The sequence below is a fragment of the Osmia bicornis genome, chromosome 12 (assembly GCF_907164935.1).
Source record: "Osmia bicornis bicornis chromosome 12, iOsmBic2.1, whole genome shotgun sequence".
In the NCBI taxonomy this organism is placed as follows: domain Eukaryota; kingdom Metazoa; phylum Arthropoda; class Insecta; order Hymenoptera; family Megachilidae; genus Osmia; species Osmia bicornis.
In genome coordinates this window covers 3,950,594-3,975,114 of record NC_060227.1, presented here as the reverse complement: position 1 = coordinate 3,975,114, position 24,521 = coordinate 3,950,594, and the positions used below count along the sequence as shown (strand labels likewise).

The following is a 24,521-nucleotide window of genomic DNA, read 5'->3' as shown; positions in this document are numbered from 1 at the left end:
GACAATCCAGTGAAATAATATTCTTAAAAACGATTCCCCACCCTCGATCAAGTTTAACAAGAAAGCTACTTCAATTTTAACTCCTTAGGTGTTTTCTTTCATCTTAAAAGTGAATTATTTTTTAACTAATTCTAAAATGTGTGAAAATTACGAATATTTTTATTGTTTTACCTGAATACTAGCAATGCGAATTCTTTTTCATGACGAGTATAAATAATTAGTTAGTAACTAGATAATTACTCAAAATGTAACTAGGAACTACCAATACTTGAAAGTATCTAAATTCCCTATCACTGATTATGAGCATACTTGACATAAACATCGAAAGGGTTAAACTTAATTTATTCTCAACTCAAAGTTCTATACAAAAGATGAAAACTTTTTTTTACTTAACCGGAAGAAATACAAATTTTTCTATTAATTAAGACTTCGATCGAACTTTAACACCCGGTTTGACTCGATCGAAGATTCTTCCTTAGGGCGGCAGTTTAATTATGAGAAAAACGGGCGCGATTTCAAAGCAGAACTTGAAGGATGGTTCAATCGCAAATTGCTTAACCACTTTACGAAATAAGAAAGTTCCCCTTGGTTCCGTTTCTTTCAGAGAGTCAGTCTCGAGAATTTTTCCAAAGTGGACAGTACGAATAAAGAACTTTGGACCTCTTTGACCGAACTCTTTGAAACATCCTGAAAAATATTCGGTTTAATCTTCTTTAATGAGAAAGCTGATTCCCGAGAAGCAACTTCGAGGAACGCGTGTTCTCTCGAGAGAGCTTTTCTGACTTCGATTTACTTTATAAATTCATAATTTTTTTAGTGAATATACATTAAGTAATAACTTGCAATATGTCTGTATAGAGAGGCGGTATGAATGCAGAAAAATTAAATTGAAAAATATAGCAAGGATAAATAGATTAATATTTCCAATTGAATTAATTACCAAAACATCAAGATACCTAACGTGGGAGTCATCCAGGGGTGGATGAAGATTTCAGAGCCCCGGTGTAGAATCTTCGAGGATCCCCTTGGTTGATAAAATAGATTCAAAAATGAAAATGATTGAAATTTATTTCAAATAAAATTGAATAAAATTTTCTTCCTTTCTCTGAAAGCAAGAGACATGATTGCTTTGAAATTTTCATCTTCTAGCCTGGTAGATTCATTGGTAACCGGGAAACTCGTGCAAAATTCACAAAGCCAATCGACTTTTATCCGAACCGGTGGATTTACGAGCGCAACGAAATAATAGGCGAACAAATGGTGCGCCAGGGAGATTGCCACGAGTTCCCGGAAATAATCCTTTACTTTTTCATTTTCCACCCTCATAAAGGAAGAAAAGCGGTAGCGTAAGAGGGATAACGCAAGACAAAAGAGAAATACTCTGGATGGAAAGGCACCGAGAATTTTACATGCTTCTTCTTCTTCTCGTTTCTCCGAGCGAAATAAAAAGTTTTCTAACAGAAAGAGTGAAAAGAAAAAAAAAATGGAAAGTTAAAAAGTATTCGCGATTCTGGGTGCCTCACTGATTTCCCTTGAGAGTGTAATGCACCCTCGCCTCATCTCTCATGTATATCGTTCGTTTGCGATTCTTATTACGATCGGAATTATTAAGAAACCTATGAGATCAGCGATGTAAATGTAATTAACAATATTTTGTATTTAATTCGAAGAAGAACAAGTGGACAAAAGTTTCAATTTCAGAAAATTCTTCGTAATCAACTCGTTGAATGAATTAGCCTTCAAATTAACACACTGAAGCTGTCGAAATCCAGAGCTGGGTGAAATTTAGAGAAAAAAATATTTAAAACACTAACTGCTGCAAAATTCAAAATAATATTTTAAATACAAGTTTCAGCAAATAAAATATTTTATTTTACAAACCAAATTGTTAAAATAAAATTACTTTATTTGCTGAAATTTCACTTCCTGTTTAAAATATTATTTTATTTGAATTTTATAACATTTAATATTTCATTTTTAAAAATTTGTTCTACATTGTTTCTTTTTTGAAACTATTAACACTGTGTCACAAATATTTTTTATATTTAATGAATTATTATAGAAAATAAAATATAATCAAAGCGTTAATGTCCGATATAATCGAATTAATCACTCATATAACCAACTCTACAGTCAATTCAAGCTATCAAATTCGTTCGTCTTCGCTGAAATTAACACTTCACACGTTCTCGTTTCCAATACTCGAAGCTTAATGCACTGTGGATCACTGAAAGTTGTTCGTACGTTCGTTAAAACGATCTCGAATTAAATCCCCGACGTCTCGAAACAGACTGACAGCTAAGGGTCGTTGATTTCCGGGTAGAATCTTCTTTTCTGATAGAAAGCTCGATACAATTAGAGGGCGCTCATTATTTGTCGAACGACTTAAAGGCTCCAATTACCGCTAACAAACTCGATCAGCAATTCCGTAAAACGTCGCTCGGCTGGAATTACTTTCTCGATGGAAGAAGAACCGAAGCAACGACCGATCGATGATTCGAGCGTGGAATTCTTGAAAACGAACAACCCAATGGTCCCTCGAAACGAAACCGAGAGAAAGGGAGGGCCATAAACAATGGATGCGGGCAAACAACCACCCTATTATTTCCAGGTGATCGATCTTCTTTCACGGAGTTTCGAGCTAACCGATAAGGACCTCTTGCAAGATATTCCATTTTTAAGTATTTCATTTGACCGTCCTGAGGCGTCGCCCTCGTGGAACACCCCTACTACTTGTGAAAGATATGAGGTGGATGCAGAAGTTCTGTCAATTTTAGATAACAATAGATTTGTCTTTTAAATATGAACAATTTATTTTAAAACGCAAACAATAATTTGACAATTTTTAAAAATATATAAACTGGGGGTTAATCCAACCCCACATGGTTTCTGCAAAGCTGCAGAAAACGACAGAACTTTTGCACCCAGCCAAGAATATACCTTTCCACCCTTGAATATTCCACATTTTTTGGGGGGGTTTCAATAAAATTCATATCCAGGAAAATACACGAATGAAACAAGACACACTGACGAGACAATCAGCAACCTAGAACCCCTAAAGGTACCCATGGGTGGGCAGTGAACCGTTTGGGCGTACCTTTTGTGTTCTCTTAATCATCGTCCGTGTTTCTTTGACTCTTCCTAGCCGCGAGGCTTTCCGTTTCGACTCCGTTAAGTTCCGCCCATGGAACAATAGGACGTGTCGTCGAAAGTTATTTCAACTTGTGTTCCTCGGCTTCAACGCGAGCTTTCCAGCTGGCTCGCGGCGATAATAACGCGTTACAATGCGAGCTACGGTGTTTAACGTGATGAGAAAAACTCCACGTGAATCAACGTTGTTCTCTGTAATCGCGTCCATGGAAGATTGAGTGTATGGCATATCGCTAACGAACGCCTATTTTATTTAAAACATTACCGAGTAAAAAGTGTTCAGCTCGGGTCGGAGATTCTCAAAAGTACATAGGGTGTTCGACGACAGGTGGGCAAAATTTTAAGGGGTGATTCTAGGGATGAAAATAAGACGAAAATAAAAAATAACGAAATAGAAACCCAACTCGAACAATGCGGACCCGGCCTGAGTACAGAGTAGCCGAAATTTTAAATTTCTCATATCTACACTTTCCCAACACAAATTGCGAAAAATATATCCGTATAAGAAATGTTTTCTGTCCCGTCCTGACGCGACGATTGCATTAAGACGCTACACGCTTCATTACCCTCTATTATAAAAACAAACGTCGGGTGAAATGAAGCTAAAAAATGAATCGTCGAAGGATCAGCGAAAAGATAGAACGCGGGGAGTTGCTTCAAACGGATGAGACTTCCGGTTCGCTCGGGGGCGTGGAAATGATTATTCAAGCAGGTACGAACTCTCGTAACGAGTAAAAAGAAAGAACGCGAGTCAAACGCGAGGTAAAACGGCAGGAGGTAAAAGCGAACCGGCAGATATTAAAAGCTGTTGGTCGCGAATAAATTCCTCGTAATTAAACGATAGCCGCGTCGTTCATTCGGAAGCTGGAAGACCAAGGGATGGAAAAAAGAAAATTCTTTAATTAATCATGATACCGAGCAGCCGGTTGAAGAACGTAGCGAAAAGCAAAGTATAATAAAGGCAGATTCATTCGATTCCGTCCAGGAGTATCGCGAAAGACAATAAAAGGAGAAGAACAGAGGGAAATGGGAACGCTACAAGTGCCTTTCATCGGGACTACCTCTGTACCAGAGGATTAGGGGACTTGCTGAAGAAAGAATAAGAATTGAGAAAAAGTACTGAATGAAAGGGGAACAAAAAAGAAAAAAGAAAGAAAGACAAACGAAGAAAAGAAATGTCTTTCAGTTGTTCTGCTCGAGGACAGGGATGAAAGAGAAGGAACAAGAACGAGAGAGGATCCGTGTGTCATGACTATTTTCCATCTTCTCGTCGTGTGCTGGCTTGGCGAAATTGCTGTCTTTCGAGAATAGAAACTCGCTGATAGCAATACCTACAGCATAAGAAATACTCGGTACAGATGGTCAAGGAATTGGAAACGAAAGCTGTTTCTTCTTTAGCGAACCACCTGGAGGAATCTTATCTTCTTTTTAATATAGGTTTTACTCAGGACCGGTTTTATCATTAGGCAGAACATGAAAGTTCCTAGGACACCCTAGAGGTATTTGCCATTATCTCTCATTTATTTGTCACTAAATTCATTAGATTCGATTTTGAAATTTAATTAAAGAATGGTGAAGATCCAGGCCCACCTTGGCCCTTGTCTAGTTGTGCCAATGGCTTCGACTTCTAAATTTAATTAAAAAATATGTAACAACTAATACTCTTGTTGCAAAACTGAATGGTACAAAATAATTTCCAACAAAAGCTTACTGTAGATAGAAAAGGATATTTTAAGAACTCTTTGTTATAAGGATATTATTAATAATATTATTAGTAAATGTTTTAACCCCTTTATTCAATGTGGACAGAACGTGATCCTGATGATTGCGCTTGCATTTTAAATTTTCTAATATTTATTATTTATTACTTTCATAGGTTTCGTTAGAAGAGCTAACAATCTGCTAACATTCGATACGTATTTACTTTGTTCAATGGCATTAAGGAAGGAGAAAAATCAACGGGAAACAAGTACGCGAACGATGAGTCGTCGAAACGTGGACAGAATTTCTATATTTCCATCGTGCTGGTAACTATAATTTTACGGTCGGTCGGTTCATCGTGGATTTATCGTATTTTCAATCGAGAATTGAATAGAAAACGGGAATGCACGAGTACCGATGATGGCGGTGGTTGGCCACGGTTGCATCGGAAGAGAATAAAGTTCGTCCGAAAATTTCCCGTGAAACTAGCAACCTCGTCGCAATAAGTCACCCGGATTTTTCGATGCAAATTTTTAAACGGGATAATAAATATCCCCAAGGCGACTACGTGACTGGTGTACTAAACGAGCTGCCGTTCATCCTTCAACCGATCTTGTCGTTCCTCTTCCTTTTTATATATATTTTTTTTCTTTTTTCCTCATTTCATTTTTTCGCTGCTTCTTCGATCAAGAATTTCTCGTAAAAATAAAGGAAAATGCATACATTTTTTAGCTGATCGAGTGAAAAACGCCTTCGGGTGTTAAAGGATTAATCCGAAGTCTTTAGAGTAAGCTTGATGGCGGACCATGGAGAGAGACTTTTACGGTTTTCCTTCGCCTCGATTTTAGCGCCCAGTATTTTTCTTCCATCAAGCTGAAAATTATTCAAACACTCGTTGGATGAACTTTGACCTGGTCAGAGTTGAACTCACGTTCGAGTGTAATTATTTTTCATAAGTTTCTTCGATATAATTGGAAGTTGATCGAAAGTTTTATCGTACAGATTTCATTGCTTTTCCTCGGGGTTTCTAGCAACAGTTCCCACGTTTCAAAAAGGCAACAACGGATTTCGTAGTTCTCGAGGGGGAAGTGAATTAAATTAACTACCCCCTTCGAACTTGGTCGCGCGACCTAACCGCTTCTCAAACTTTTATACCGTACTTTTTCTTCCTCGCCCCATCGTGTTCTTGTTTTTTCTTTTCTTCTTCTTCTCTTTTTTTCTTTCCTCCTTTTGTCGTCTCTCGGCCAGAATAACGAACAGAATGTTAATCCAAAAATTGTCGATCTCGACACCTTCATTTCTTTGCCTTTCCCTCGACGTGACCTCTCTCCCGTCAGCTTTATTTCTTCGCCGAGAAATCCACGATGATTTTCTTTTCCACGAACGATTGGACCCTGGATTCTTACTACTCCTTTACCTGCTGAATATTCGATTGAAATTCGCGTAACTCGTAATACTTCTTTCGTTCTGTCGTGGTTTTTGTGATCACGGAACGGTCGTTACTATTCACGACACCGGCGACTCGAATTGATTATTTCATTTTTTCTTTTATATCTAGGTAGATTTATTATTTATACATATTAGGATTTTTCGTTGTTACAGATGTTGATTAAATTTTTTGATAACTATTTTCTATAAATAAATTTTATATGGAATTCTAGCTTCCTTTCAATTTTCTTGCTTTAATTGATATATTTTTCTATGTTACATTTCGTATTTTTATGAAATTAGAGAAATTTAAGATGGAATGAATTTTGCAGAGAATTCGAGGGAATACAAACTCGAGCTTCCGTTATTGAAATACTTTTTTAATTACTTTTCATTCTTTATCAAATCAAAGAAACTTGAAATGAAAGAATTTTGCATAAAATTCAAACCTTTATGAATTTTTTTCTCTTTAATTAAAACACTTTTCTAATTTCTTTTTTATTCTCAAAGACAGTACCGTAAGCATAGTTGTCCGATGGGAGGGAATGAAAAAAATTCTTTTCATATGTTATTAGTACCATTTTCTTCGTTTCAAAATATTAAAACTTCAGAATTTCAAAATTATAAAGTTCTAAAATTCTCTTCAACGTTTTTTAAAATTTAATTTCGTAACAGGAGGTTTAACTGTCCAAAGGTAAAACTTCTAATTCATTTTTACGCTTCCTTCTATTTGAACCTCTGTTATCATTCTCTTCTCTAAATGTTTGCTCCTTAAATATTTTTATACTTGAACGTTACTTTTACAACTACGGAACGAAAACTTTAATCGCATTCTTTCCCTTGAATTTTTGCTTACCATTCCATCTGAAACTACTCGGCTGGTATTTTCATGAACCTTTCTTTACCCTTTCAAAATTTCATCGTCGTTAAGTATCAAGCAAGGAAAAAATAATTCGAATACACTTACTGTTTCGTTGCTTTTCTATTGTCTTGTTTCAACGCGAATCGGATTCGCTAAGGAACGTCTTTCTTATCTTCTTTATCCTACGTCGCTGCGTTTCAAGCTAATCTCAACCCTTTATCTTTTAATTGCGCGAATCGTGCAATGAATCTTAATTACCTTGGTCAACTATTTAATCGTTAGATTTTCTCCAGACTTCACGATCTCCCCGTCCTTTTCTATTATTTCACGAATAAGGATTTTCATTAAACGCAATCTTTTTTAATAATTTATCTACCGACTCGAACATTTTTGTTTCACCCGATCAGATATTTTCGGTTTCTCGCACTACAAATTTTGTCTCATTCGTTATGTTTGTAAATTTTATTTTCTCTTACCTTTCTCGTTGCGCACCGTTGAATTATCAAATACCGCGCACTCCGATGGAATTCACTGAAACGAAATAAAAAAAATATCTTAATAAATAACTATGGCAGACATAAACGAGTTTCAACAGAAATTTCCAAGCGAAAGATCAGAAAATCCAGCGCGTAGAGAAAGCACAGAGAAGAGGGAAGACTTCTTTTATTCGGTCCAAGGGGGGCAGGAAAATTTAATTGGCCCGCGGAGAGAGCGTTTCACGAGAAGACAGCTCGTGTCGGCGTTTAAAAGTTTCACCGACGCGCGGCCAAGAACGTCGACGCTTTAATTCCACGAAAATCGTCCGCAAAAAGGAAACGTGAGAGGTGAGAAAACGAGCGTGTTCAAGGAACCAACGACGACAGACTTATTTTCTATTGGACACTTTGTATAGCTTGATAAAACGAGAGAAGAACGAGTGACGAATTTCAAACATAGTACAATATATCCCTGTTTTACTTATTAAATTTTGCAAATTTTAATTACAATTTTAATTAAAACAGGGACTCGCATGTAAGTGTTTGTCATTACCGCAAGAAATAAATGAATCCGCTGACTTCGATTATTATTGGTGTAACATTGACTTTGACCTTCTTTTGGGGTGAGTAATTTTGAAATTTTTAGGATCTAGAATTTGAAAATTTGAAAATTCTGAAACTTCAAAGGTCTAAAATTTTGGATCTTTGAAATTCTAATATTTAAAAATTTTAGAATTGTAGAAATTGTTGATTTTAGAAGTTAGAAATTTTTAGGGTCTGAGATTCTTGAATTGTGGAATTTATAAAGTCTAAAATTTTGCAATTTTGAAATTCTGGAATTCTCATTTTGGACTAATAAAATTTTCAGTTACGTTTACGTGGCAATCAACCTGTTCGCAGTTATATCTTCTAATTATCTAATTTTATAATTGTAATAATGGTACAGAATTTTTGATCAAACTTTGAAACCAAGTTCAATCTCCCCTCAGGACAATCGATCGACCAAGGACAAATGACAGCTCCTTGGATACCGGACACTCCAAATATCTCGTGTTTGTCCAGGAGGCAATGGTTAGGTTTACATTAGGGCCACTTCCGCCCAATTGATTAGTCTCAATCGGTTTAGTCGGCTCTTGGCCGCTCCCAGAGACCGCTTTTATCGATCCCTAGCGTTCTTGTACTCTATGGGGTCCCATTCGAACACGGAAGTTAAGGAAATTTCTATTTCACTCAATAATTTAATATACACTAATTGATGTAATGGATACACGAATATTAAATAATTGATGGGGTTTCAGGAAATCAAAGGTCCTCAGGAAAAATCGCGTTATATGTAGGAAGTTTGGAGAAGAATGACGAGGTAAAAGACACAGCCCCATATAAGTACTTATTTGAAAAGAATTTGAATTTGTATTTCTTACTTTGAAATTTCATAATATTTAATAACTGAAAATTATATCATTATGTTCTTAAATTACTTCTAATATTATAATCATCAAAATTATGATTTTGATTCCCCTATCGCCATTTTTTCCAAAGAAAGTCCGATTTGATCGCAAGTGTATCATATGAAATTTTGATATGCAGTAAAGATTAATAGACTTTTGTTAGGTGAAGTGTAAGTATTCCTTAGAATTTTAATCTTTTATTCTGAAAGAAACACAGTTTCGATCCAAGCGAGAAATTCGTCCATTTTTTTTTTTTTTTAAATCATCTGTTCCCGACAGGAACACGTTAAAATGTGCAAGAAAATTTCTCTCAAGAACTCTGTTAGCATATTAACGAGGCGGGATATCGTCGAAGCACTATTTGTACGTGAAACTTCGAAGCTCGATCTCGGGATGCGCGTGAAGCGCACGATAGCAGCTACGAAAATTAATTACCCCGTTCGATGTTCCTATCCCTCGCAGTCTGCTGCAGTGCATGTTAATTACAATAACACCGCTTATGAATTAACGCTCGCCATCGATCTTGTCGCTTTCCACGAACATTCCCTTTATCAGTCATCATCCATTTACCTTTTATAATATAAACGTTGCATAATCGTACAATAATTATTTGAACAAAAATTATTTTATCTACGTTCGAATATTAAATTAAATAAATTAATATAAAAATTCAGTTTCTGTCACACGTGTTAGCCGAAAGGACCCTTATAATTTCGACGATGCGAGCTGTGCCTCTTTTTGGCCGACGTTTATTCGCGAAAGAATATTTTTAGCTGGCAGGGAGGGCAACTATGACGGGCAGCCGCTAGCCCGCTCGACATTCTACCGGTTAATAACCCCTTCTTCAACGTTTCCCCTCGCTCGTGCGTTCTTCTCTTCTCAACGAGGCTGCCCCTGTTCCCTGAACGGATTTTCCGTCCACCAAGGCACACGTAAAAACGCGGATGCCCTTTTTTCCCAACGAGGATGCCTCGCGGATCGGCCCTTTTACGGCCAGACCAGCTGCGGATCAACCGAGAAGATCGATGAATCGCGATACTACTCCGTTCAGCGATTCGCAGTCGTTCGAATAGGTGGATCAATGGGATTTTGGTAAAAAGATTCTTCGATTACACAACAATTTACCTCTACCGCTCGAATAACGAATTAATTTGTTGCTTCTAATTAATAGAGATAAAAAGATAAGAATTGAAGAAGATAAATTGAGATCCTAAGGCGCTTCTCCATTGATCCCCGATCGTTTAGTAAAATACCCCATAATTTGGATGTTCCGTTAAAGTAACGTGTCTTCGATGTTCCCAGAAGAGACTTTCCAAGACTTTAAAGCTTTCAAAGAAAACTTTCGAAATTCGCGGTGAAACGAATCGAAAAGCTACCGAGGGAGAAAGAGAGCTACCTCGAACGAGATGAAACCAGAATTGGGGGTTAAAAGCAAAGGGACGGCGATCCTTTTCCACGGCCCATCTAATCACGTTAATGGAATCTTAATGTCGCGACTCTTACTCTTTCGAAGTGTGTAAAAAACTTCCATAAAAGGAGGCCAAACAAAAGGTCTCCCTGTCGCTATGGAAAATTAAGGAACAATGACGTGGGTGGGCGAGGAGAGTGAAAAAAGAGATAATAAAATCTAAACGAACCAGAACAGTTTTTTCTTTATTCTTTCTCCATCGATACTCGACTCTCTTTCAGCCGTTATCGATCCAGATTTAACCCATTTCCACTGGGTCACTGATTTACGCTGATTCTTTATTCGTGATCGAAATGCAAATTACTTTTTCATTGATCTGTTCTCTGCAGAATGTAAAACTCGATGAAACTGGAAATCATTATTTTAAATAAAGTGTTCAAATTATTATAAGCATGTATTCAGACACCTAATCATTCGGGTTCGGGTCGAGAATTTTTTTCGAGTTCAAACAGAATTCCGAAAATTAATCCAGCACATAAATCTGTTCGAGTTCTCGGAATTTCAAGATAAAAGATAGCTACTTATTATTTCTTTTAATTATAGAAAATCTCAAATTATTGTCATATGTTATTAAAAATATAATAATATCTTTGTATGAAAGAAATTATCACTACAAATGTATTTTCAAATGAATGGTAATTTCGAAACGTTCATAATAATTTCATTACCCAGTGTAGATAACAATTTTGCATGGCTCGATAGAATCGTAATAAAATCGTAAGTATAAAAAAAAAAGGCATGGATTATAGATTGTGGTACAAATGGGAACGAAAATCGACTAACCGAACGAGTTTTCGACGACAAAGCTTTTCCATCGTTCGCTCTCGATCTTAGCACCCCTGTTTTGTCGCTGAACAATGGAACCAGGAGCAACCCTTCTCCTCTCATGCATAATGTATTCATTCGACGGGCGTCACCGGCCGCGATAAAGCCGTATCATTGTTTACGAATCATTGAATCGACTGAATGAAATTACACCGATACCACCGACTACCACGGAAACTTTCGATCAACGTGTGTCGCGACGACCACTTTGCCCTATCGTTCCATCCGGGGTGGTACTAGCGTTATTTACTGTCGCATTTGTCTGCCATTTTAGCAAATTCTCCTAAACATACGTGATCGTTCGGAAAAAATAAAACGTTTCTTCTATAAAATTAGATCAGTTGCTATAAAATAGCGATACACTTTCTTTCTTTAAAGAATTTCAATATATTCTCTTCTAATTTTCATTTTAAAATTAATATAATGTGTTTCAACCCTCAAACAGCGGGGTCTGATCCAAGCTTACAAAACATATACTTAATTGGTACATTAATTATACTTAATTAATATCAAAAGAATAATGTAAAATTTAAGAAACAAAAATGATATGAACTGGGGCTCTCCCTATGATACGCTATCCGGGGGTTAATAATGTGTTTGTTTTAAAAAATAATTAAAGATAACAAGATTCTACATAAATCGAGAACTAACTGCTCAAAAAAAGAAATTAACAAGCACGATTGATGCGACCAGTACGATTTTGTCAACTCTCTATTTGGTATTCTTTGAATGAACCGTCGAGCGTCTAGGGGAAAAGCAACTTTTAAACTAGTCCAGTCTAGTTCCGAGCGTTCCAAGAAACCAAGTGCTGGAAAGTTTTCGATTCAGAGATCCGAGGAATCTGAGCTCGTGGCTCTGATCGTTCTACATTCAGTCCTTGTTGCATAGAATTAGAAATCCAGCTACCGTTTTCTAGCTGTTTAGAATATTTAATCTAGAAAAGTGTAGACGACGTATCTTACACGCCATCCGTGATTTTCTCGCTATTTCAGTGCCGTATCAAGGATCGGATTAAAATTTCTGGAGTCCGGAGCTATAAAACATTTGAGAAACATAGAAATTCAAATTTATTCTAACTAAAATTAAATATCATTTAATCCGAAAAAGAGGCAACAGTAAAGAAATTTAATTTACATATTTTTTGATACATTAAATGGAAGGTTCTGAAATAAACTCCCTAGGAAAATGGAACCCGGTGCTGTAACCCTTTGATCCGCTCTTGATGGTACCAGGTAAAACAGTTAATTATGTTAAAACGTTTCTTCGTGATATTCCGCAGTGTTTAACATTAATAACATCTGTTAAGTCAATGCTGTAATTTATCATTCTTTTTATCATTCTCGAGGTTTCAGCCGAATGAGGAGAAGAAAGTAAATTCGTTGCGTTTGAGGAAAGAGAAAAACATCCACGAAGTTTCTTTTCAATTCCGAGGCAAGGAAAGATTGGTCACGAAATCCAAGATCATTCCTTTCTTACCGGAGCACCGTTTCAAAGTTTCGGTCTTCTTTGCCATTCTCTTAACCTTTAACAGCTCGACGGATCTTCTCCTTCGCTTCTTGCACAATTGTGACCTCCACGAACGTGCACTTTTAACGCGAAGAGTCTATCGGATTGCAGGGATTCGTTTGAAAGAGCAGGATAAATTACTAAGTGTTATAACGAAATGATTCAACCCTTTGATGTACTCAATTACTTCTTTTAATTTCGGATTATATTGTTACGTTTGTAACAACGTTATGAGATATGAAAAGAAGAGACATAAGAAGAATCCACTTTCATTTGCAAAATTAACGTCTCCATGATGCACGGGCTACTCAACGCCCGGAACTAACTTTGAATTAATTGTAATTGCACGGGTCGTAGTCGTCCGGTGATTTACCTTGCGAAGAGCCGGTAGAAACATTTCGCGAATTTCGTGAATTCAGCAAAGCGATTAATTTAAGACACATGAAATTCAGAGTGACCCCTTTTGTTCCCTGTCACGCCCGGTATTCATCCCTCGAAACCGGCCAATTTGCGTTATTGTTACGTTTGTTAAGCTTCTGTGGATTTTACTTTAATAAACGTAACCGTGATATGTATAGCACAGAGTAAAGTAGAATTCTTTAGAGAAGATTTTTAGCTCGACAATTTGTATCTATTTTTAAAAACATTTTATGGAACTTTACATCTTATTGCAAAATATAATTTTTTTAGAATTTTTCAATTATAATGCAATCTACTCGAATGAAAATATATTAAAAAGTTATTACATTCAAATATTAATTTTTGTGAATTAACATAAAATATAAAATAAAATATAGAATTTAGTGAATTTTTCGAGAATAGCAAGTTGGCAAACTACTTCAGCTAGTAAAGTTCGTGCTGGACGTGACCAGATCACGATGAGAAATTACTCGAACGATTACGAGGGTGCTCGTTTCTCATCTAACTCCCCCCCTGGAAACCAAATGAATGCTAATTAGTTGCAATCTCTGAAGATCAAAATTCCAAACAAAATGATAACGGCGACCCCTTCAATTATACCTCATGAATTTTCCTACCACGATGATCACTGAAAATTTATACCACGATCTTCGTTCGAGGGGAAAAAAAAAAATGTTCCTGACAGGGTACACCAGATTCGTTCGTCCGGACAAAACGATAAATCACCGAGCAAGTTTTCTTGTCGACGGTACCGTTGCCGTGATTTCTTTCGATTAATCAAAGACGTATACCCGACACAAGGATTACCATTAATTTCTCTCGCTTCGGCGAAACGTACCATTGCATTCATCGAATTAATCTTTGTTTCAACGAAAAACTTTGTGATCTCGAGTTCAATATTCTTGTAAGAAGCATCGAATTATAAAATCATTTCTTCTGAAATTTTAGCCCTTTTTTCTGTGTTCAAAAATTAGGTACTTAAGGGAACATTCTACTTTGACTGGAAAAAATATTAAGCTATTTTGAACGACTTTTGTTTTTGAGTAAGTATAACACATAATGAAATAAACCTTTTTGGTATTTATTAGACTGCTCCTATGAAACATAGTAGTTTAATAAATACGTTCAAAGGGTGCAGTTGCCGATTATTTATCTTGAGAAAAAAAATTTTTTTAAATAAATCAACCTTTTCGCCGCTAAAGTAAAATGATCTCTTAAAATAAATGTACTGAGTGTTCTAGGGATTTTAACCCTTCATCAGTTTTTCTTTGCTCTTTCCAATACACAAATACAGCCCTGAACTTATGGGGGTCCCTACATTCATCACCAGAGGGATTATCCCGAAAATCCTCCCTTAATCATCTATTCGTACATATAGAATCCCTGACGTGAGTATAATTGTCCACCTGCGCCCAAACAAGGGTATGTTTCAGTTATTATCGATCTGCTTTCCTTGTCCTTATGCTTTTCCTATGTTTCAAACGCCAAACGCTCATGGGATACCGTTAGCCGGAAAGTTCCTTAATTACAGAAGGTGACACATGGCTCTTTGAGTTCCATCACTGGGGTAACTAGATACCAGCCAGGCAGTTCCTTCTCCCCATGCGGAATGGTCCTTTTAATATTTAAAAATCCTGAGATTCCAAGATTTCAACATTCTCAAATTTTCAAACTCTTAAATTCTAAAATTCCCAAATTCTCGAATTTTTATATCCCCAAGTTCTAAAATTCTAAAATTCTAAAATTCTATGATTCTAAAATTCTAAGATTCTAAGATTCTAAAATTCTAAGATTCTAAAATTCTAAAATTCTAAGATTCTAAAATTCTAAGATTCTAAAATTCTAAGATTCTAAAATTCTAAGATTCTAAAATTCTAAAATTCTAAAATTCTAAAATTCTAAAATTCTAAAATTCTAAAATTCTAAAATTCTAAAATTCTAAAATTGCAAAGTGTAAGATATTAAACACTCAACACTATTAATAAAGCTAAATGACCAGGTCCATTATAGAAAAAAATCCCAATTACCGCAAAAAGTTCAATCACTGGTCAAAACCCGAATACGATTCCTCTTTCGCGAGAAAAAGCGATCGAAGGATAAATAATGCACGTAACGACAATTAAGCAAAGGGTGATTAAGCTCCCAGGGCAAATAAATTGACAAGCACAGGGCTATTAGCAGGAAGTCCAACTCGAAGAGCTTCCTCGAAGGGGCACGAAAAGTTTCAAAGACGCTAGATCCCCTTCTTTCATTTATCTTCCGGTTTTACAAGGAAAAAGGAAGTCAGGGTACAAGATTTTATCGTACAGTCTAAGCCTCTCTAACGAAATTACAGGAGATGAATAACAAATTAGGTAAAAAGGCTGAACAGCTCACTAATGAAACATTTGAATAAATTAGTTCACTTAGGAATGAAGCTCATTAGAACGGTTTAACTTTTTCTTTGATCCAGCTTGTTCTTATTAACAAGGACTTAAGCCGTATCCAGAGGGGATAAGTATGATAAGTCAGACAGTTTCACGAGGGGTTAAGAGACACACTGATATTGCACGAGGTTGACTTCACTGTTAGCGAAACGTTGGGATACTTATCCTTTTGACACGGCTTACACTTGGAAGCCTCCACACTGTTTAATCTAGTTTGCTCATATAAATGGATTAAAGTGTTTTCAGATTCTTTTCGGAAAATTATTATGCCGGGTTTGTCTGTGATACTAAATGTTTCGTAAGTCCTGATTATCTATCAAAATATGAATTATGAATTTTTTAAAATTACACTGCCAAAGTACTTGATTAGCATTAAAAGTGTGCGAGAACCCGAAAATTTCGAGTACTCGGGTTGGGTTGAGCCTACAATGAGTTCTCGCATATCCATACTTTCGGGTTCTCACATACCTCTAATTGATTCTTGACTTTCTATATTTTATCAATTTTTCATGGCACTAACTATGTCGACCCAAAATATTTTTTAGAAATTTCATAATAACACCCTTTTCAATAAATAATAGAAATTCCTGTGTTTTTCATTAATTAGAAAATTGAATTGGACTTCAAGTACAAGTCTATTAGGTATCCTTTTGTATGAATCTCCCAGAAATCCCTGAGCACACGCACATTCGTTCCTTTTCTTTTCTTTCTTTTACTACTTTCTTGGACAGCAAGAGCTTTTATATGGCGCGATACATCGTTTGGTTCAGCAAAGGTACAACGTGACAGAAAGAACTCTCGCGGGTATGCCGGAAACTGCTACTTTGCGGGTCAAAGAAACGTTTGTTCCTGAGATCTGCAGTGGACATCGAACCATTCGACCCGCCATACTGCTCTCCACGGACTCTGTTTTACAGAGGAGAACGTGGTTTTACAACCTCCTAAGAAGTGCCCTGTGCATCACGATAACGTGCAGGATAACGGAAAGTAATGGAACTACTGCATCATATCTCGTGAAAGAATCATATGATATGTAATGTATTTCGTCTCGTCTTTCTCTATTAATAAATTAACACCTGATTGGAAATATTGACCCTAACCCATGACTCAAACTTACAAAATATATGTTATCGATAATGCATGCAGAAAAGCAGATATTGTATAGAATGCCTGGCATTTTGGGGCAATTTCACGTTGTATTTTCTTTTTTCATTTATGCATTTTTAATGAAGACCTCTTTTCAAGTTTTACTTTTTTGCGAAAAAGACAATTAAGTGCAATTCATATTTTATTTTCTCTTATTTTCCTCAATAAGAAACTCCTATACTTTATTTTGTATTTCTTTCCTTTTCATATACGTATTTTCAATATACTTTTTGTTTATTGCCCAGGAAAATTTTATATGATATTAAAATAATTCAGATATTACATACTTTATCCATAAAACGCCAAGAATTCTATATATTGTCTAGGTATACAAGAATATTAACCAAAAGTTAAATGTATGATTTTAAAAGAAACAGTCTATAATTTAGGAAATGAAAATAATATGAAATACAAGATTACATTTAAATTAGGGTTCTCTCCATGGTCTGCCGTCCGAGTGTATCGATCATCCATATAGAAATGATACGAGAATCAAAGCGCTTAATTAGAAATTGTAAAAGATATTAAGATTAACTAAGAATGTGAGGTAGAATTTGAAATAACGTCAACGTTACAACAGGCAGCCGTAACAAAACGACATCGCGTATACGAAACTCGAGCAGATTGATGAAGTTCGCCAGCCTTTAATCAAAGCTGAATTTGTTGGCAAAGTTCACCAGTTGAACGAAGTAACAACACACGTTACATTGTTCACGAGGATTGCAAGAGAAAACGCAAACGCGTATAATTGTACACAGGAAACAATGGGAGGGTAACTATCTCGACGTTGGCCGGGCGAAAACAGAAGCTCAAAACGCGAGCGGAGAGAGAACTGTTAGGCAAATGGAAAACTTTCCGGCCAACGGTAGCTGCTTTTTGGTATCGAAGAATCGTAAACGATCGCGGGCAACTTTCCCTCCTCGCGGAAACTTCCGACAACACGCTGATTTCGAACGTAACTTAAAACGACGACTTCCTCTCGGCTCGGTGGTTCACAAATTTATGAGAAACACCGGGATCCTCGGTGCTTCTGAAAGCGAATTTCCAGAACGGACAAGCAGAAAACCGTTGTCGAGATCGTTCTTTTCGAAGAGGTACATTAAATTGTTATTTTTCACGTTTTCGTTGCGACAGATTTCAAAGCGGACATATATCGTCGGTATGCGAGAATAGTGATATAAGTACTTAAAGGGCTGCGAAAACCTCTGCATTGTTCGGGTCGGATCGAATACTCGCGCATCTATACTTTCGGGTACCCGATACACGGATTGGATCTCCGCGGTTCTGTTCGGATCAGATAAAGGGTCTCCATTATTCGGATCAGATACTGGAAAATGTAGCGTGCGAGAACCCCAAAAATTCGGGTACCCGATATCCGAATCAGAGCGGGAATTGTATCAAGGGCCAGGTAATAATCAGGTCGAGTCGGGTAATGATCGAGCCGGATAATGATCGAGTCGCGTAATGATCGAGTCGCGTAATGATCGAGTCGCGTAATGATCGAGTCGCGTAATGATCGAGTCGGGTCGGGTCGGGCAAGACCCGAAAAATATTTCCAAATTTTCAGGTAACTCAAGTATTTAACAGGCTCACCATGGCAGTGAACGAGTTATGAATAATAATTTTCTTTTTCTAAAGAGATGCTCTGATCGAAACACCGCGCGTAACTTCTAATAAAACTAATCCTCTGAAACCCACGTTCCAGATAGTCTACTATAAAATCTCACGTCGCCGCACTATTTTAAAGGAACAAAGGAGTTGGAAAATGATAAACTGCGAAACACGTAGACAGTACGACGATGAACTAACTCCGTTCGTGCAAAGAGGGTCGCCCTGAATTTTCGCGCCAAGAATTTTCAACCGGTGCCCTTTCTCTTCATTTACGCTTTCATCGCATATCTTGAATTACGGCGTCGTAACACGGCTACTGTATGCAGCGTTGAAAGTGAAAATTACGAGCTGCGAGCCATGAGCAACGCCCTTTCGTCTCTTAAATGATGAAAATCGGTGTAATGAGAGCATAATCGGTAACGCGGGCTGAGCCACTCGCGTCTGTTCGTCAGCTTTGAAACACAAACGCTGCGGTTAACCAGCCACATATTGGGAAACTGATGAAACCTGTTCAAGCCACACTGCTCGTACATTCGTTGATTTAATCGTACCTGATCCACGATACGACAACGATTTTTGATTAATCAAACTGATCGTTTCGTGATCGAACGCGATCTCCAAACGGTTTACAGAGCTCTCTCAGTGGAATTTCAACTATTTGAAAAGATTTGCGGATTAGAATGATTATACAGACCGATGATAACATTAATTTATGATTTGATTATTCAATTAATTATTTTCATTAGTATCTTAATTTTATTAGATTTCAATATTTCTAATAAAATAATTGTAATTTCGTGATTTTTTGTATATCAGAAAATATTTTATTTAAATTCATATATTTTTGAAACAAAATATTTCATTTTTGTGAAATGTTTAATTTATTTTATTTATTTATTTTTAATATCTCGTGTTATGTGAGTTTCTATAATTAATGTAATTCTTTGACAAAAAATAAAAACCATTCTGCTGATATTATTTGAATGAAATATGAATTCAATATTTTCTTTTTAGTTAGATTAATGAACACATATTCCAAAACATTTTATATGTTTTTCTTGGAAATGTAATATGATTGAAAATTTTTGAGAAAAAAAAACTTCGATTTTTCAGCATGCAATAAAAGGTACGCAAGATCACTTTTCCAGTGCTCTTGTTCGAAGATGAAAAGTGTGTACATTGTTCAGAGCTCGACTCGACTCGCAACTTCACCGTTACGAACACCATCGATCATCAAATAGAGGATCGTAGGGAAGCATCACGACGCGTCTACGATTACAACGCGTCCAGGAAATAGGTGAAACGAGGGATACGCGTCGATGCATAAAATCCGGCTATCGTGGAGCACGTCCCGTGATGGATCCTCCGTCAAACGTTGTCGTTCGATGAGCATGGCACCGAGTGGAAATATCGACAGACCCTTGCCTGGATCTATTGCCATCCTAGCTACACTCTCGCTCAAAAATCATCATCCATTTTGATGATATAAATGAATAAAATGATAAAATACTGTGAACGAATAGAAGATACATCATTATACGTTGGTTTTATGCTAGGAACATTTGTTAAGTGATCATTTCCTAAAAATTTCCTCCCTTACAACCCCGAGTGCGGAAAATTATCAAGAATCAACTGTATACTGATAAAATATTGGAAAAAACCTCTCTGAAATATTTTACAAAATTTTAATAGATATCCTATAACTTTTGAACAGAAGTGTATGATACCGATAGATAATCCAGAGTGGTGGTCGGACGCATCGTGTCGAAAACGCGTTGTCCAGGTCGACGAGTGAACACGAAATGTCGGGAACCCATTCTGTTCAATTACGATGGAATTGCTCAGATAGCCGGATCGAAGAATCGATTCTCCTTTTAATGGATTTGTACAGATTTCATGAAGCTTTACAAAAACCGCCGCTCTCTTTGACCTACGATTCTTTTCGAACGAATTTACCGAGGAATATTCATTCAATTTCCTATCGATCCCCTCGAGCTACAGAATGACCTTTCCCATCTTGAAATACGATGAAAGTTTAACATGAACAACTGTTTATTCAGGCCATTTTAATGAATAGTAAATCCTGATGCTCCAGAAATTAATTCCATTGTCCAGGTTTGATGGATGAAACGCAAACAATCGAGAGCAAATTTAAGTAAAAGGCAATAGAAATATAGTATTGGATACAAAGTTAATTTGTTTGAAGTATCACAAGAATATCAGTGCAACAGTGACTTGTTAAAATTTCATACCCTGATGAACTTCTAATCATTAGACTAATGCAACCAAAGCAGTAACTCAATATAACGTGTACTCCTTTCAACAGTGAATCGATATCGTGTATATTCGATAAGCTTGTCGATGAACTTGGTTACACGGTGTACACATTACGCGAATTAACATCGAACAGGAACTATAGAGGAAAAGGGGGTGAACTTGGTTCGGCCGAATACAAAGATCGATTCTAGGTCGTTAGATAACGAGCAGATAAATAGGTATTAACCTATTTCCCGTTCGTTTCGCTGATGAGATTTAAATTTCATCGAGGAATATTAGGTAATCTTCTTCCGTCGAGTTCGTTTCGAGGGAACAAGTCGAATTCGTACGAGGATCATCGAGAAACGATAATCCCCCACGACCAATTACGAACAGTTTACCGCGTTTTTCCTCTCCGTCGCGTACGAGCGATCCCGGCTACGAAGATCTCGATACTGGAAATTTCATGGTGCGGATCGCGTGGACCGGCTAATCGAGAATGCGAAATCCAATCAGCGTTGCAAAGCGGCTGAAAATTAGTTTCGGCTGAATATCGAAAAGCCAGTCCTTTGCCGGGCTACCGTGTACACGATGAACCGTGGAGCACCCTTTGTTACGGCTACTCGGTTTCCAGAAGACCCCACCGATGGTTCGAGTGTCGTTAAATTTACAAAATCTGCTGGACCGAAAGTGCTTTGTGTCGGGATGAAACCACGTGAATAATTCTGACCTAAGGTACCAATTTCACTGTTCGATTTATCATGCAACGTGTGGATTGACCTTCTAGCAGGGGTGTACGAGTACACGAAAATTCAGGTCAGGTCGAGAATTTTTTCGAGTTCGAACGGCACCTCGAGGTGAATTCGAAAATATCGAGGTCAGGTCGGGTCGGATTCTTGAAAGTATAGATATACGAGAACTCAAAATAAATTTTGAGTCCCAAAACGTCTTTACTTTCCAAAACGCGACTCGAACAAATTCGACCCCAAAATCGATTACCCGAAATTTTCGAGTTTCCAAACGTTTATATTTTCGATTCGAACCGATTAATGGATACCCGAAATTTTCAAATTCTCGCCCACCTCCGCTACTGGATAAACTTTCGGGATCCCGTCCAACCGGATCATTACTCGACCCTGCCAGAATTTTCGGATAACCGTACACCCCTACCTTGTAGCAAACGTCGAGAAACTTGAACGATAGCCTAAATTGTGGTTAACGCTGTTGATTAACCGGTTTATTGGTCGACCAAAGGATGCACTCGAGTTTGCACGCGTTCCAGTACCGTGATCGCTCAAGGGCTAGAGGTTAGCCCTTCCACGAGGGCTAACGTTTCCAACGTCTGGACGGTTTAATCGTTTGGAATAATTGGAAGACGCGATAGGGAGCTAGCTGGATGAAGGAGCCATAATTTACCCGGATAAAAAGTAAACGTCGCGACTTGGACCCACGACGTTCATCTTCCCTATGATTTATCATAGTTGCTCGAACTATCGTTTGGTCACAAAGAGACTTTCAAGAGGAAAAGGACCATTTTTCGCGACGATGCTTCGGCGAGTAACTATCAATCGTTCTTCGACGGCTGCGCTTGATAATGATCAATTAACTTCGTAATGGATCGTTGCAGCGTGTACCCTCGTAAATGAACGAATAAAACGAGAATTTAATCTAGAGCTGAGCGTATTAGATCGAAGGTGATTGACCTTTGTCGATGTACACTCTGAGTAAAATAAATATTCGATAATTCCTAGCATTTCGAACTCCAGAAGCGTATACTTTTAAGAAACAGAGAATTATCTTCACAGTTATAGCCGGATTGATAGAAGATTAATCAAGTTTTCGTAGCGGAAAAAATTTCGCTTCGTTAACGAAAATGAAAGCCGACTTGCAAGAATAACTCAGCAAAGCGTAATCCTTTAGATCAGCGTAAATATCTCGAGCGTTTACGAACTTGCGCAGACATAATGAGCTTCCGGTCGGCACCGTCTCACGTGCCTCCGAACTAGCTACAAGTCCTAGGATATATGTGAACATTATGCACACTTGATGCACGACGTAAAATCACTACAGCAGGATAACGAGTCCACGATAACGTGTATATTAAGGATATGCTTAATATTCAATTTTTATAATATTATTATAATGTTAAAAAATGAACCGAGCTAGAATTTTACCTGCCTATTAATATTCTTTATGAGATACAAAATTAAATAAAAATTGTGATTCTCTCGAGACTGTTAATAAAAATAAATACAATATCTATAAGAATGAATTCCTTATATTCATAACTTTTTAATAAACCATGACCTCCAACTAAAATCCTCTGAAAGTTATTTAAACCCATCACCTAAACAACATTAAAAAATCATCCATAGGAAAGGATAACACGTTCTTGAAATATTTACCAAATAATTTATTCAAAGTTCCATAAACACATGAAGAATGCACGAACGTGCAGATAGTTTTCAGCTACAGTGTACGTCAATTGCGAATAAAAGCCATCCATGATACGCGAACCCTTTCAATTTCAACTCGTCGAGTCGATTCATCGATTCGCAAGCGACGAGCATCAATAAGAGGAATGCAGTATCGAGAGAGCATAGAACACAAAGCGAGAGGAATGAAGACCGCGAAGAAAAGTGCAATGAGAGGATGGCACGGGTGACAAGGCGCGCGAGTGCATAAATCATTCCACGTCGTACGATGCATTCTCGCGCGCGTCATTCACAACTCGACTTCCCGGTTAGTTTATTGTAAGACTCGTGGAATGCGGATCATCCGTTACGGGGCTGTATACGCGACTTCTGAGCACCAGGGGCTCCAACCGTCCTATGGCGCACAGTAATTTCGCTCCTCGATTAATCTGCAATCGTCCCGCGGCGTCGTGCATACGAATCACTCCTTTCCCGCGGAAGAAGATGAAACTGCGATCTAGGGGACGTGGCTGGATTACAAAGATCGCCGGATCTAACTTATGTCATCGAGAATTAGAGATACTATTTCGTATTGTGAAAAAGACCGATGCGAATTCGATGATGATTATCTTCTTTATCATTCCATAGTTCCACTGTGTGTAGTAGAAAAAGTTGTCTAATATGGGAAGAGATTCAAATATGGGAGAGTTTAAATAGTAGCGCAACCAAGGGGGTCAGGAGGGACATTGACCCCCTATTTAGAAATTAAAAACCTTTTTTCCTTTTAATAAATATTGGATTTTTTTTTAAATTTTGGGAAACTGCTGGAATAAACAAAACTGAAGAAAACTAGATTTAATATAGTAAACTCTCGTTATATTGCCAATTCCAAGAATGTTTTTACAACGACCGGCAATATAGCAAGAGTTATCACTGCGAAATAACTTTTATTTAGAATGAATTTTCCTTGTATTAGGCAATTTTCCCCTGAGCTAGAATGTTTCAAAGGACAATCGAATATCCATTAAACCAAAATATTTAAACAAAATCATCAATTTCATCACTGCTTGGCAATGATAATATCATAATTAAAAAATTTCAAATTTACTTTTATTTCTATTTTTATCAATTTTTCTAATAATAATAATCAATAAGGAAATATCTAATATTTCCAGAAATATAAATTTAAAAAATTCTCTCCTCCAAAGTTTACCACAATCATTTCCAAGCAGCGATATAAAGTATGTCAAATATAATAACATCTGTAACAAAGTAGCCGTATTAAAAGAAAGTTGATCGCCAGTTTTCTAATTCGAAAGATTCCGATGCACACGCATTATCATGCACGAAACGTTGCATTCTCGCGTGCATCGTCTCGTTTCAC

At 37.1% G+C, this 24,521-nt stretch overlaps 1 protein-coding gene across 2 annotated transcripts in view; it reads right to left on the bottom strand.

Moving 5' to 3' along the window:
• The window catches only part of LOC114871342 (protein-tyrosine sulfotransferase), a 143,879-nt gene that overhangs the window by 80,095 nt on the left and 39,263 nt on the right, over positions 1-24,521 (bottom strand). For both annotated transcript variants that reach the window (XM_029177114.2, XM_029177112.2), the window contains exon 3: positions 7,618-7,672. The gene's annotated coding sequence lies outside the window, so the exon portion shown is untranslated. The remainder of the gene's footprint in view (positions 1-7,617; positions 7,673-24,521) is intronic.